Source organism: Acomys russatus, chromosome 17 (assembly GCF_903995435.1).
Source record: "Acomys russatus chromosome 17, mAcoRus1.1, whole genome shotgun sequence".
Taxonomy (NCBI): Eukaryota; Metazoa; Chordata; class Mammalia; order Rodentia; family Muridae; genus Acomys; species Acomys russatus.
This window is the reverse complement of record NC_067153.1, coordinates 34,789,624-34,805,337: the sequence shown is the minus strand read 5'-3', so window position 1 is coordinate 34,805,337 and position 15,714 is coordinate 34,789,624. Positions and strand designations below refer to the sequence as shown.

The 15,714-nt window shown below is 41.0% G+C and overlaps 1 protein-coding gene and 1 pseudogene across 2 annotated transcripts in view; one reads left to right on the top strand and one right to left on the bottom strand.

The window, feature by feature from the left end:
• Positions 1–15,714, bottom strand: part of Csmd3 (CUB and Sushi multiple domains 3) — a 1,090,370-nt gene that overhangs the window by 190,326 nt on the left and 884,330 nt on the right. The gene's annotated exons all lie outside the window — the stretch shown is intronic.
• LOC127201893 (uncharacterized) lies at positions 7,993–8,112 on the top strand (annotated as a pseudogene).

The following is a 15,714-nucleotide window of genomic DNA, read 5'->3' as shown; positions in this document are numbered from 1 at the left end:
GGGATCACCCTGGGCTGACAGTTGTGGCTTCTATGAGAAAGAATGCTGAGCAAGCAGTGGGGAGCAAGCCAGTAAGCAGCACCTCCCAAATGGCCACTGCATCAGCTTCTGCCTCCATCTTCCTGCCTTGTTTGAGTTTCTGCCCTTACTTCCCCCAATGATAGACTATGACATTGAAATAAACCCTTTCTTGCTCAGCTTGCTTTTGGTTTCATCATAGTAACAGTAACCCTCAGTAAGAAACTCGCATTTTGATTCTTTTTTTTGAAATCATTGCCGTTTATAAAAATAACAGGGCATTTTAATTGTATGGAATACTTCACAATCCTCTAATTAAATTTCTTGTTTACAATCAGGAAATGGAAGCACAAAAAAAAAATGCCGAGTGATTTGCAGCAGTGAATCTGTAGGAAGATGTGTTTTAAGCTCCAATTAGAGTGGTAAGGAATCCAATCCCCATGGAACCTTGGATTTCACTACAAGAAAGCAGGTTAAAATCCCTAGCCATGAATAATTTAATTATAGCACCTGCATAGAGAATACAGCTTAATCTTATTATCCCTGCATCCTCCTACTCAAAAACAGGTCTAAATCAATCACCGGAGTGAAGAAGAGGGAGAAAGCACTTATAGTGAAGTGCTGTATTTACAAATTGGAATATGCATGTGTATAGTCTGAGAATGCAATCTCATTCTTGATTTAAATTAATGATTTACTTCTATGATCCCACTAATATATAATTCTGTCTTATTCTCAACAGGTTCACGTCATTTATCCTACTACCAAATTGAAAGTCCTTGTACTGCCCTGTACTGAAGCTTTCAAGTAGCTTGTGTTGTCTAGACATGCCCCTAGTTGTGGAGTGAAGCTTTCAAGTAGCTTGTGTTGTCTAGACATGCCCCTAGTTGTGGAGTGCAGATCATTCCAAACACTCTAAAGAAGCTAACAAACTATACTTTCAAAGGAGATATCTCATATTCCATTAAAAAAGCTTTTGATTTATGTAAGCAAATTTTATTCATAGACTATGTGATGTACTTTGCTTCGAAAAGATTCTTTGTGAAAAATGTGTTTTGGGTTGTCCTCAGAGGGAAAATGGTTGAAAATTAATCATCTTTAAAATAAAAATGCAAAAGGAGCTAAAGATAGCGTAGATTACATTCCTCCCAGCTTATATAGAGTAATAGTTAGCTGTTAAAAGCCTTGTAAAGAAAGAAAAAAAAAATTTAATGTGATTGGTAATAGTTACCAAACCCTCGTGTTTATAAATTAATGTCTGGTTACTATAGGTAAAAAGGTGATTGAAAGTAAGTCTCCTTATATTTACTTTATTTTCATGTGTATGAATGTTTTGCCCATGTAAAATTTACTTATATACAGTAAGTGTATGCCTTGTCAGAAAAACGGTCAGATCCCCTAGGACTGGAGTTGCACATGCTTGCTACACAACATGTGAGAAACAAAGCCAAGTCATCAACTAGCTGCTGACCCATCTCTTCACCTTCAAACGTAAGATTTAAATAAGTATTTAGGAGTTATGTATGAGCAGGGCATGGTGGATCACACCTCCAATCCCAGCACTCGGGAGTGAAAAGCAGGCAGATCTTTGTGAGTTCAAGGCTGGCCTCATCTACAAAGTAAGTTCCAGGACAGCCAGGACTATTACACAGAGAAACCCTGTCTCGAAAAAAACAAAAAACAAATGAACCAACCAACAAACAAACAAACAAAAAACAAAGAAAAAAAAAGAATTTATGGGCTCACATGATCATAGATATTTAAAGACTTTGTTAGGAGCATATATATATATATATATTCATAGTACAGATTATTTACTTGTTATAGTATACAGATCAAGTGGGCCACAAACCCATATGATTCAGTTCAAAGGACAAATACAATGGAATTAAATTTCTGGTGCTGTTGTTAGTATTATTTTTGAGACAAACCCACTGTCCTAGGTATTCCTTAACTGTCAACAAGGCAGAGCCTGCAATCATCTGGAGATAAGACTCTTTGCATTCCTTAGGGAGATTATGTTAAGGTAGCTGCACATTACTGGTGGCACCCTAGACAGTCGAGCACAGAGTGTTCTTCATGATTATGGATACAAGGTGACCAACTACTTTAAAATCTTGCTGCCTTAAACTCCCCTAAATCATGTGCTAAACTGTGAACTATGAACAAAATAAATCATTCCTCCCTGAAGTTCCTTTAGTCATTGCATTTTATCACAGCTACAGAGAATAAGACGCTCAGAATTTCACGCCTCTATTTCACAATTGAGCCTAGGCTGACCTCAAATAATACTTCAGTCTCCATTCAAAACACCGAGATCACAGGGCTATAGAAATCCTCAACCATTGCATTCTTTTGGTGGTGTAGGGTAGCACTTCCAGGTGGACAAGTAAATATACTCTACAGCTGGAATGAAGCATGGTCCATATCTATGTCCAAGATTGGTCAAATTCTCACTTAAGAATTTTTTTTTCTTTTTTTTTTCTTTTTCTTTTTTTTTTTTTTCACTTAAGAATTTTCCACTATTTTTTTAATTCTGTATTTTCATTTGATTGTATGGTTGTTTAATACGAAGTTTTACTCTTTAAATGATTTTTCAATAAGAGCTATTCAGAATAAATAAGTGAATTTAATTTCTAAGTAGTTTTTCTGTATATTTTAATGACAAGCCCACAATTAATAATAATCACTAATCTAATAAATCACAGATAAATAAGACTCTTATAATTTTTTTGGCATGATATACTATTTCAAAATAAATGAATGGTCCAAATACCTTTGAGCACTGTGGTGGTTTGAATAGAAATGGCCTCCATAGATTCAAGTGTTTGGTGAGGAGGTGTGACCTTGTTGGAGTAGGTATGGCCTTAACAGAGGAAGTGTGTCTCTCTGTGAGTAAGGGCTTTGAGGTCTCATATGTTCAGCCTATGCACAGCACGGCACACAATCTCCTTCTACTTCCTGCAGAACAAGATGTAGAACATTCCGATCCTTCTCCAACACCATGTCTGCCTGTATACTGCCATATTTCCCACCATGATAATAATGGACTAAACCTCTGAAGCTGTAAGCGAGAACTAATGGAATGTTTTTCTTTATAATAGCTGCCATGGCCATGGTGTCTCTTTATAGGAACAGAACACTGACTAAGCAGGCTCTATGTAGAAAAGGGCTACATCAGTCCTAAGTGTGATATTCTGAAAACATAAGTAATAAAAATATCATACAATATGTTCTACCTTTATTTATCTATCTGTATTCATATTTGGAAAAAATAGATATTCAATATGTTGACCTTCTGAATTTGAATCCTCATTTCCTAATTGTCTATACTGTTGCTTTGGTTAGAAATTACCTTTCAAAGACCATTAAGTAAACTTATTACTATAGATGACAAACACATACACATGTATGTATGTATGTGTGCATAATAGACATATATAAAAAATCAAACATATATGTGTATACATACACACATATACGCACACACACACATGCCAGGGGACAAAGGTCTGTGGATAATTACCAGAACCCAGCTCTTGGGCTGCTACCTTGAGAAACAGGATGTTAAGATAAGATCACCAAATGGGTTACAGGAAGTTATTTGGGACACCTGGTGTCTTGAGACAGACTGAGGTTAAACTGCCATGACAACCTGCTCACTTAGATCTCCTCATTTCCTCATTGTTTACCCTTTACAAACTATTATGTGAAAAATAAAGCTTGAGAGCTTGATCAAAACCCAGACTTGCTCCCCTTCTTTGTGTCTCCTATCTCTCTACTTGTCTGCCTCCTTCACAGGTACCCATTGAAGATCCCACAGACCAGGGTGCACACGCACGCATGCACACACACACACACACAAAAGAAAGAAAGAAACAAAGAAAGAAAGAAACAAAGAAAGAAACAAAGAAAGAAAAAAACAGATATACATAAAAAGAATTAAAGTGGTGTTATCTTTCAACAGACAACAATGCTGAAAGTCTGGTGCTAGAAGTGAGTTATTTTGTGGCTTGTTGGTCACTGAGATTCTATTGATCTCCAAACTTAACAGGTTATTGTCAATGTTGTTGACTACTCTCAGGACTTTAATAGTAGGACCCTATTGATGAAGACACAAAATACTTGAATCATAGCTCAATATGGACTTGGAAGCATTTTGTCTATTGATAACATTTACAAGGATGGATTGTGCACAATCCAAGAAGGGAGAAGTCCTCATCTATTATACCCAGGTGTGAAATTTAGCACCAACAATAAATAACTTGCTGGACATGACATGCCAACAGCTACAAATAGGCGTGAATACGCTGGGAGTAACTAACAACTTTCTACTTTGTTGTAAGTCTCATTCTATATTACTTGCACTTTAGTGATGATTGCTTGCATAGTGGATTACAATGCTCCCATGTAAGAGTGAGGAAACAGAGAAAAGAAACCAGAATTAAGATTTTCCCAGCTATTGTACATGTTCAAAGTGTCTTAATTTATATCGCCTACTTTTGCACAGTAAAGTAATCACTGACATATTAAATATGCTCACCATTCAGAGTAATCTTTTGTTTTTAATCCTCTTCTTCCATATGTTAAAATGATTGTTACTAATAATCACAGATTATTAAATATTATTGACTAGAAAATCAAATTGCACTTTACTTTGTAGCTCCATGCATCTATAATAATAAAATAAGAGCTAGTAATACAAACATTATGGTGTAAAATATATAATTATGCATGATACAATTGTGCAAGCCACTGATTATGGAACTGTAAAATGAAAACTGGCACTCTCCCAAATTTTAGTTTATGTTTCACTTTAAGTTTTAGAAACAGAGAATGCAGTAGCTACACAGGATGATTAAAATGAAATAAATTCTATCTCACTCTCTTACAATTATTCTTTCATATTATTTATATAATTGTGATACAATAACATATTGTAAAATGAATTTAGGCACATGAACCAAAGTAAATTCAGATACTTGTAAATTATAAAAAACTTTTTACAAAAGCCTCAAACAATATAAACTATTTTTATATCTTTACTATAACTAAGCAAGTGAAAGACTTGTATCATTAAAAACTTCAAGTCTTTGAAGAGAGAAATTAAAGACATCAGAAGACGGAAAGATCTCTCATACTCATGGAACAGTAGGATTAATAATTCAAAAATGGCCATCCCATCAAAAGCAGTCTACAGATTCAATACAATTCCCATCAAAATTCCACAAAGAAAAACTTGTAGGTATATAGATGAAACTGGGGGAAAAAAATCATTCTGAGTGAGGCAACCCAGACACCCCTTGCAACAAACATGGTATGTATTTACCCATATGTGGATACTAACTGTTAAATCAATGATAACCAAGCTATAAACCACTGGGACTACAGCGATAGCACATAAAATAAGGTGTTAGAGGGAACAGACAAATCTCAATAGAAAAGGGAAATAGAGTAGATAGTTCTATGGGTGGGCAAGAAGGTACTGGAATGAGATGATCACTGAAGAGAGTGAGAAGAGAGTAGGATAAGGGAGGGAACACAGGGAGAGACCACTAAAATTAGGGGGCACTTGAGGGCAATGTGGAAACTTTAAATAAAAGAAGCTTCCTAAAACATGTACATATGTTAAGGTGGTTAGGAGACAGAGCTCCTAACTGGCCATCTCTAATGGAGTTTTTGACCAAAGGGTTCCCATGAGAACCCCAAACAATCCAGTCTGTTGCCAAGGCTATAGTTTGTTCTCCACAATCTGATGCCAATGTACCGTTGCTGAAGACAAGACTTACACGACTCAGTAAACATGGAGAAGTCAAGCTTGTGCCCACACAGAACCTGCACCACAACATGCTAGTTTCCTTGATACAGGAATGAATTCAGCATAGTACCAAAGGAAAAACATAAACACTAACCCTTTACAGTCTCTGTTATCTACAATGGTGCTCAGCCTGTAAGATATGCTTTGCTAACGGTGGCATAAAGCTGTGGCAGTCACCATCTGATATTTGATTTGACATAACGGCCTTGAAGTGAGATAGGATGTAATCCCTACACTTCTTGAGTGACTGGGGGACTTGAGACTCAATAGTCGAGAGACCTAAGGTAAAAAAAGCAAATACTACATTTCAACTAAGGGAGCTTAGCAATTAAATGACTCCTAATGGCATTCTTTTATACTCATAATCAGTACCCTGCTCAGGCATCATTAAAAAAAAGTTTTCCTACTGCAGCAGATTGGAACAAATACAGAGACTCCCAGCCAGACAATATACATATAGTAAGAGACCTTGGAACACTTGATCCTAAACAGAATGTCTCCATCAAATCCCTCCCCTAAGGCCTCAGGGCACCTTGTGGAAAAAGAGGCAGAAAGAGTGTAAAGAGCCAGAGGTGATGGAAGCTACCAAGTAAACAAAGACCTCTAAGTTATCCTGATAGATACATGCATGAATAGTGTACATTGCTGCCTCGCAGAGACTGAGGCAGCGTACAAATGACCTGAACAGATCTGGACCATGTGGAGACCTTGAGCGGAAAGGAGAAGTGGACGCATGCCTCCACCAATGACCCAGAAGCTAGCTCCACTTAATAGCCACTTATTAATGAAAATGTAGTTTTAAGGGCGTCTCAATGGAGAAACAAACTACTCTAAGGGGAAGCTGCATTCTCAGCAGTAGACAGCTAACAGAAAAACTTAGTGGCATCTTTGGAGATCCTTTTTCATAATGTCATATCATAAATTTTTTTTTAAATATCATAGACTTTAAAATTATTTATTTTGTATTTTATTTTGTATTTACTGATTTTTATTTTATGTATTTTCTATTTCATTTCTATATTTTCTCTCATATTACCCTAAAAGTCCTTCACATATATGTTATAATTTACAGTTTTATATTTTTATGCGATTCCTGAGTATACAAACAAGGAGGTCTCTACATCTATATGTTTCTTCTGCTTTTCCTTAGGCTCTTTTCTGTTTGTTTGTTTTGCTCTATTCTGATGTGTAAATTTTAGTTTTATTATATATATATTGGCCTATATTATACTTAATATATTTGTTATATTACCTTTTATTATTCCTTAGAAGGCTATTTGTTTTCTAATGAGAAGAAAGGTGGGGAAGAACTTGTAGGAGTATAAGGAGAAACCATGATTATGATGTATAAAGATGAAAAAAATCCATTTTCTTTTTTCTTTTTTAATATATATTTTATTAATTTATTCATATTATATCTCAATTGTTATCCCATCTCTTGTATGCTCCCATTCCTCCCTCCCTCCCTCTTTCCCCCTACTCCCCTCCCCTATATCTGTGACTGAGGGGGATCTCCTCCTCCTGTATATGCTCATAGGGTATCAAGTCTCTTCTTGGTAGCCTGCTATCCTTCCTCTGAGTGCCACCAGACCTCCCCATTCAGGGGATATGGTCAAATATGGGGCACCAGAGTTTGTGTGAAAGTCAGTTCCCACTCTCCACTCAAGTGTAGAGAATGTCCTGTCCATTGGCTAGATCTGAGTAGGGGTTCGAAGTTGGTGTGAGAAGCATGGGAGAATGGAGAAATAGAAGGATCCAGAGGGTCCTAGAAACCTACAAGAAGAACATTATGATGGGCAAATCTGGATTGGGGTGGGGGCATCCTGTTCAAACTATGGCACCAGTCAAGGATAATACATATAATAAATATCCATTTTAAATAAATTAATAAAAAAAGCCTTCCTCGAGCCAGGCATGGTAGCGCACGACTTTAATCCCAGCACTTGGGAGACAGAGACTGGTAGATCGCAGTGAGTTTGAGGCCAGCCTGGTCAACAGAGGGAGTCTAGACAGCCAAGGCTAACACAGAGAGACCCTGGCTCAAAAAACAAAAACAAAAACAAAACAAAACAAAAAAAGCCTTCCTCAATTTTTTTGTTTTAGTGTGTCAAAAGAAAAATCCATAATAAAAGTGAAAGGAAATAACCTTTGTTAACCTAGCCCTCAGAGCATTGCAGGTGTGACTGTTGTGTCACATGTGTGTCAGTATATGGCAGAGAGAAGAGAGGCTCAGTGTTCTAACCTGTGAACATCTGAATTATTAGTAGCCTAATATTCTCTGATAAAAACAAGGCTGAGATGACCACTCAAACAGCAACAAGGGTCAGAAGGGGAGCTAGCCTAGAAGACCACCAGTCTGGCTCTGCTCATGTGGGGGTGGGGGTAGGAGGGTGGCTGGGTGGGTGGGGGAGAAGCAGACCATGTCCAAGATGACCCTTGCCCAGTGCCATAATGCATGAGCTGGGAATAACACTCCTGATACCTTGCCTCAGAAAACCCCAGACAGCCAAATTCCCCAGCCACCACTGAGAGGAACAAATAAGTGGTGGAGAAATGGAAGAGAAGGCGAAACGGAAGGATTTAGACACAATGAAGAGAGGAAAAACTGGAGACTTGAGGCTAGTGAGGAAGAGCCTGATGTGAATAGTTGGTGATGTCACCTGGGACCATGGTGGGCTGCTAACCTCTGCTTCATATGGGGTCATGTCTGGGTCTGTGGCCCTGAAGTAGCTGGCAGTAGGTGTCTATTACCATTAATGGCCAGGCAGACAATCCTAGTCTCTACTGTAGCCAGGGAGGGACATGTTGATGTCTCAGGGTTATCCAGAATTGGCCCTGCCCCTCACCTGGGCATCATGGGAGAGCTGGCCCTGGGTACATGAAAGCAGAGAACTGCCCCTGCCCCTAGCTAGCTGAAGTACTTTTGAGGTCAGCCCCACACACTGCAGCAGGAGTTGAGAGGGAGCCCCCTCACCAACTCATGGCCCTGGGGTCACGAGAACAGAAGAGCTGACCCTGTACCTCAGCAGCTGCTGCACTAGGGATATCGGGCTCTGCACTTTTCCTGGACAGCATAGTAGAGGTGACCCTGGAGGTCGGGAAATGGTCAAGCTGGCCCTGAAGGGTGGGAGAGTTGTTTGGTGACATGGTCAAGTGAGAGATTGCCTGCTTCCCTGGCCTCAAGCCCTTTGCCACCTACATCAGGCAGGAGAACTAGCCCTGCCTGAGGTCATCAGAACTGCCCTGTCTCTCACCTGCTGCAGCTCTAGGAAGAACAGGCCCTGCATCTCACCTTGACAGTGTAATAGAGCTGGCCCTGTATGTGGGGGATGAGGGTGAGCTGTCCCCAAGCTTGCACTGCCTCTTTAGTGTCTGCTGGGCAGAGATGCAGACAAGGAAGAGATACCCTTTCCCTCCCTCGTTCTTTGCCATCACTGGCAAGCGAGAGAGCTGACCCTGGCATCTATAGATTGGGAGGTCTAGCTTTGTACCTCACCACCTTACCTGGTTGTGGGGTCGCAGGTGAGCCAACCCTGTGGGTGGGAGAATAGGAAAGCCTCTAGGCTCAGATACCTCTCTGTCCTATATTCAGAGGTTTGAATTGGCACCCTAACATCCACCTTTAGGATTTTGCTTCAGTCATCCTACCTGTGATGTCACTACCTACCCGCCACAGGGACGTGGCTCTGTCTAGGGCCATGTAAAAGGACCTCTCTCTCTCACTCTCACTCTCTCTCTCTCTCTCTCTCTCTCTCTCTCTCTCTCTCTCTCTCTCTCTCTCTCTCCCTCTCTCTCTCCCTCTCTCTCTCTCTCTCCCTCTCTCTCTCTCTCTCTCTCTCTCTCTGTCTCTTTCTCTGGGGTACCCTTCCCTTTTCCCTTCTCTCCTCATGCTCACTTAATAAACCCCTCTATAACATAATATCTTACTGTCTTATATCTAATATATTAATTATAAAATCTACCCAATGAATAAACTGCTTCTATGAAGGGGCTTGCCCCACAGATCTAAACCTACAGGATCTTCATGACACAGAGTACACAGAGTAACAACAATATGTCAGAGAGAAATGACAGTGCTGTCCTGGTATTGATAAGAGTAGCAGAAGCCAAAGCCCTCTTATGAGACCAAGGAGTCATTGCAATGAACATTTATTTGCAAGTGAAGAAAGAAAGGAAAGGTTATCCTGTGGGACACAGTGTGACCCAGTACAGCTTCCACAACAAGATATTTTTTTTTTTTTTAACTCTCTTGGGTGGTCAGTTAATCTCTGGTTGACCTCTCCTCCCACAGATGGTCTGGAAAGCCTCCACATTGCTGGCATTCCTGAGAACTGACATTCCATTCCTGGCATTCCTTGGGACTATCCCAACCACTCACCTGGAGCCACCAGCACCAGCCTTTGTTCTGAGGTAACCTCATGTTTCAGAAATGTCTGTTCATGGATTAACCTCATCAAGACCTACCAAGTGCAGAATATTGAATTAGGATGCCACTCCCATACTTTTGGGATTTGGCAACAGCAGCTGGGAAGATGAGTGCTTCTGGGTCTAAAGTTGACCCGCAGGGTGTTTACCTCGAAATCTACCTAAACAGGGATAGTCTCAGAATTTGGGCCTTATACACCTGGTCTTACTCTGTTCTATGATCTGACCACAAGACATTTTAGATAACCAATCTAGGTGGCCACCAGAGGGCACCCTAGATTTTAACATTCTCTGTGATTTCGAATTTTTCTGCAGGCACATGAGCAAAAGGACTGATCTTCCCTACGGTCAGGTTTTTGGGAGCTGGGCTCCTGTCCTTCTGTAGCCAGTGCTCAACTGCCCAGGTCTTGTTGGGAACAGCGGCCCCAAACGCTCTTTTGTCTGGGGACCTGGATTCTGATTTATCCACCATGATTGAGTCGCCTGAGTCACTGGTTCCCCCATCCCTCCCTGAATGTCGTCAACCTGCTCCTCCCCAACCCCTTCCTCAGTTCCAACCCCCATTTCTGGGACTCAGGCCAAGGAACCGCCCCTCCTCCATCACCCACCTCCCCACCTCCTGTTTCTCTCCTCCCACTTTCCCTCCTTCTACTACCCGAAATGCACAACCTGGTCTCTGTCCTCACACAGGCCTATTGTGCCTGGATTCTCCCTTGTGGTGTCACACACTTGGTCCAAACAGAATTCTGCTCTTCTCTGCCTTCTCCAGGAAGCAGTGAGACCAGTCGGAGTTCGTGTTCCATTTTCGTTATAGGACCTCTCCCAGATTGAAAAGCTGCTAGGCTCTTCCTCTGCTACCTTTGCCAGGCCTTCACATGGCTTCTACCCTCACTGCTGAGGAATATGAATGAGTTCAGGCAGCCGCCAGGCAGTACGCAGACTAGACTCACATACTTAGTGGACAGGACAGTCTTGGTGGGTAAAACCCCAATGCCAATTACAGAATTTAACTGGAATTACCAACTGGGACACAGGATGGCCACCAGAGGAGGGATATAATGATCCACTGCCTCCTTCAGGGTATGGAATCTGTCTCAAATAAGGTTGACATGTGATAAGCTTTGAGAAATTATGTAGCAACCAAACAAAAATCCAGCCATTTTTGAAAAATATATAATACAAGAGGCCTAGACCCAGCTTCTGCAGTAGGAGCCACCATTCTTACTACCCATTTTATTTCTCAATCATATTCTGGAAGAAAAAAAAAAAAAAAAAAAAAACTAAAAAAGGTTGAAGATGGTCCCCAAACCCCCAGACCCCCATACAAAAGTTGGTAAACGGCATTTAAGGTTTTTAACACCTGAGAGGAGGTGGCCGAGTCTTCCTGACAGGCTCAACTACAACAGAAAGCTACACTCTAAGCCAAGGCCATTGCAGCTGCTCTGAGGCCAATGGCACCACCTTGGAGGATACAACAGAAATTTGCAAGGCTCCGTGCCACCAGACCTCAATTTAAGTCAGCTCTGCCAGGAACTTTTTCAAGTGTGGCCAAGTTGAGCTCACCTCGAGAGTTACTCAGCTTGTGTCTAAAGCTCTTACTATTTCCTGGAAGCTTGACATCCAGTACCGTCCACTGGGGAAGGTTGAGTCAATTGACTCATAAAACAACTCACCAAGCTCTCTCTGGATCTCAGTTAGATTGGCCCTCTTCTTCCTACTGCCTTGACCCGCCTCTGAGCTACCCCATGTTTCCCCACGGGCTTAAGTCCTTTTGAACTCCTGTTCAGGAAGCCGTTCCTTCTCAATCATCACTTCCCAGCTCAGACTCATCCTCTGTCTGGGCTATCTATCCTATCTATCCCTCCTACAGTCCTTTCTTCGTTTGCATGCTGATAACTATCTGCCTACTCCCACGCCAGAGGACCCAGCTATTCCTGAGTCCACCTCACTCTCCCCATGGGACCAAGTAATCCTCCAACAGTTATCTCCCAGGTCTCTAGAACCTCGGTTGAAAGGGCCCCACCCTGTGATTCTCACCACTCCTTCAGCAGCGAACTCCTGGGACTTCAGCGCTGGTACCACCTCCCCAGACTCAAGAGTGGTCTGTAATACAAATGGGATGCTCCATTCTCCTGTTCTCCAGAAAGCCCATGTGAGGACCCTGGATGTCCAAATCAGGGAGCCCCCGCCTCTCAGTTGGTGGCAGTCTCTCCGATTCCAATGGTTCATTCTTGTAATAGGACCCCTCGTTTTTATTTGCCTTTCTTTTTCTTTTTACTCCCTTCCTCCTCTGCCTTCTTGACAAACAGATCCTTGCCATCTCCAGGGTAATTGTCAATCAGATGCTCCTTCACCCAAACTTCCCACTGGGCATGGAACAATATACTCCCGACTCAAAACCCCATGGAACCCCTTTTCAGTCAGAAGTAACAAGATATGAACCCAAAGAAGTCCACATTCCTGGCATTTCATAGGACCACCCCAACCTCCTCACCTGGAGCCACCAGCTCTCTAGACCCAGCAGGTGGCAGACATGTCATCGTCCTACTTCACCCTCCTTCACCTACAATCCTTAAAACAAACAAACAAACCAAACCAAAGCAAAACAAAAGCCCAAAACCAGACAAAACCTACTGGCCATAATCAAGGTGCAACTTCTTCTGGCCTCGTTCCCTGAGGCTGCTGACCTTGCCTGGGAGCCCTGGTGTCCAAATATATCTGCCCTTTTTATATGTTTAACCTGGCTTTGAATGGCTTGTTCTGTTGACGGAGATAACTCATCATGGAGTGGGGGTGGGGGAGCTTACAAGGGTGGAGAACAAGTAGAGGGAAAGAGGAGATGAATAGGATTGAGTTGTATGATCTGAAATTCACAAAGAATCAATTAAATAAAAACACTCTTGTTGAATTCATAGTTTGAGGGTAATTTGTACTTTTGGGGGAAAAATGCACCAGGAGAGATTCAGAGTCACTTTTTTCATTTGTTACTTATTAGATAAGCAATCTACCGGCTCCATTTTCTCATGACCATATATATTCAATTCTGTTCCCATTCATTAATAAAATGAACTGTTGCATTGTTATGTCCATTTCTGGAGGACCCCCACCCCCACCCGGGAGCCCAAAAGGAGACACACCCAATGCAAGGAGCCATCCTGGGCTTGGAATTCAGGAAGCAGACCTGGGGACTCCAACTGGACTATTGTTTTTCTAATTGACCCTCAACGGGAGAAGGAGACCACCCTTCACAAGTGACTCCCGCAGGCTGGGAGGAAAGAGCTGCAGCAGGTTTAGACCTGGCTTGAGTGGATCAGTGAACAGGCTGGACCAGCACGCAGGCCAGAGACACCTAAAGACCCCTCCTGTGGAACGGATACCAGAAGGTTCACTCTTTTTTCCCTTTAACTTTTTTCCTTCTTGTGTAAGCTAGTTGGGTTGTATAATAAAGTTTAATTGTTAAGAAACAGAGCCTACACTCAAGTAAAGTAAATAATGGGTTTGTTTATTTATCTGTTTTTACCATGGCTGCTCTGTAAGTGAGCTAGCTGGATTTCTACCCTTATGTAATCACGCATGCCTTTCAGTAGAGAAAGAATGTAGGCCAGGAGGCATTCCTCATGTGGGCTAAAATGGTTGACTTGACAATAAATGTCAAAGTGATGATCAGAAATCCTGTGATTTTGATATTGTCTAATCTGCATGCTATGTGATACACCTTCCAGGGCATTGAGAGCTGAAAGTTGCCATGAGAATTACAGAAAAATAACAATAAAAAGAGTAAGGAGAGGTAATGTGCCCAATTTTCCAGTTTTTATCCTTTCGTTGCCAGAAAATAAGCAAATATTTTGTCTATCTGTCTTTTTATTTTTGGTATCAAGTTTAAATCCACATGGGTGGAAAAATGATTCACCAATATGTCTCTTGTTTTTCATATTCCTAGTCAAGAGTGTAAATTTTTTTTTATCACTGCTCAAAAATCACACACACACACACACACACACACACACACACACACATACACACACAATGATAGAGGAGAGAGAGAAAGAGAGAATATTTGTATTTTATCATTTTTAGTTCTTTGTCCTGTACCTTCATGAAGCCGTTCTTGGGCAGGTAGATGCCTCCAGTTCCATACCCTATAGTCTTGTCCCCATTTTCTGATGTTTATGTTAGAGTTTCTGTCTGCTCTTAGTTAAGGTCTGATAACTATAGAGGTGTGAATAAGAATGGTCCCCATAGACTATATCTTTGTTTTTTTGTTTTTCTAGACAGGGTTTCTCTGTGTAGCCTTGGCTGTCCTGGACTCCCTTTATAGACCAGGCTGGCCTTGAACTCACAGAGATCCGCCTGCTTCTGCCTCCCGAGTGCTGGGATTAAAGGTGTGTGCCACCATGCCCAGCTAGACTATATCTTTGAATGCTTAGTTTTCAAAGAGTGGCACTACTTGGGAGGTATTAGGAGACATGGCCTTATTGGAGGCTGGTGCCTTTGTTGGAGAAAGTATGTCACTGGGGGTAGGCTTTGAAGTTTCAAAAGCCCAATCCACAACTAGTGGCTGCCTCTTCTTCCAGCTGCCTTTGACTCTGATGGAAGAAGTCATAGCTACTTTTCTAGCACCATGCCTGCTTGCATGCTGACATCCTCCTACCGTGCTGATAATGAACTGAACCTCTAACACTGTAAACAATATCTAATTAAATCCTTTCTGTTATAAAGGTTTTCATGTTCATGGTGTCTCTTCACAGCAACAGATCTCTGACCTTTGAAAATTCACCTCACAGAAACTGAAATAAAGTCTTCCTCAGTAGTTCATCTAAATTAATCAGATCATATTTATTCAGATACACTTCTCTTGTATTCATTGACTATCCTGATCATACAAGTTGCTACAACATTTTGCAATCTTGATTTAAGTATTCTATTTTTTTTTTCTCTAGGACTTGATATTTCTTGTTTGTATATCTCAATACCAACTTCACTGTCATTCATAGCAGAATGGAGCGATGAATGTAGATTCTCCAATTATACATATATAACAATAGATCCAGATATGCTGAGACAATGTTTTCTCTATTCCAGGTAATCACCATGAATTGCAATTGCTTTACATGCCAGGTGTTAAATATATTATGTCAGCATAGCTCTCTCTTTTTCATTTTCGTTTTCTTTGTTTTGTCTCACAAACAATCATGTATTTAAGCAATTATCAATCATATCTGACAGGGCTTCCTTAAATATAAATTAACCTGCCACACGTTGCTTTTAAAGGATAATAAAAATGAGAATATTTGGCTCATTTTACTTGTGATTGATGGCTTTCTGTCTTTACTAGGCTCTGCAGAAATTTGTGTGGTAAATAGAATCTGTTTATCCAGAACAAAACTCATCTTTCTTTCCATTTATGTGAATTTCTCACATTCCCTTCATCATAATACTAAAGGTGGTATATT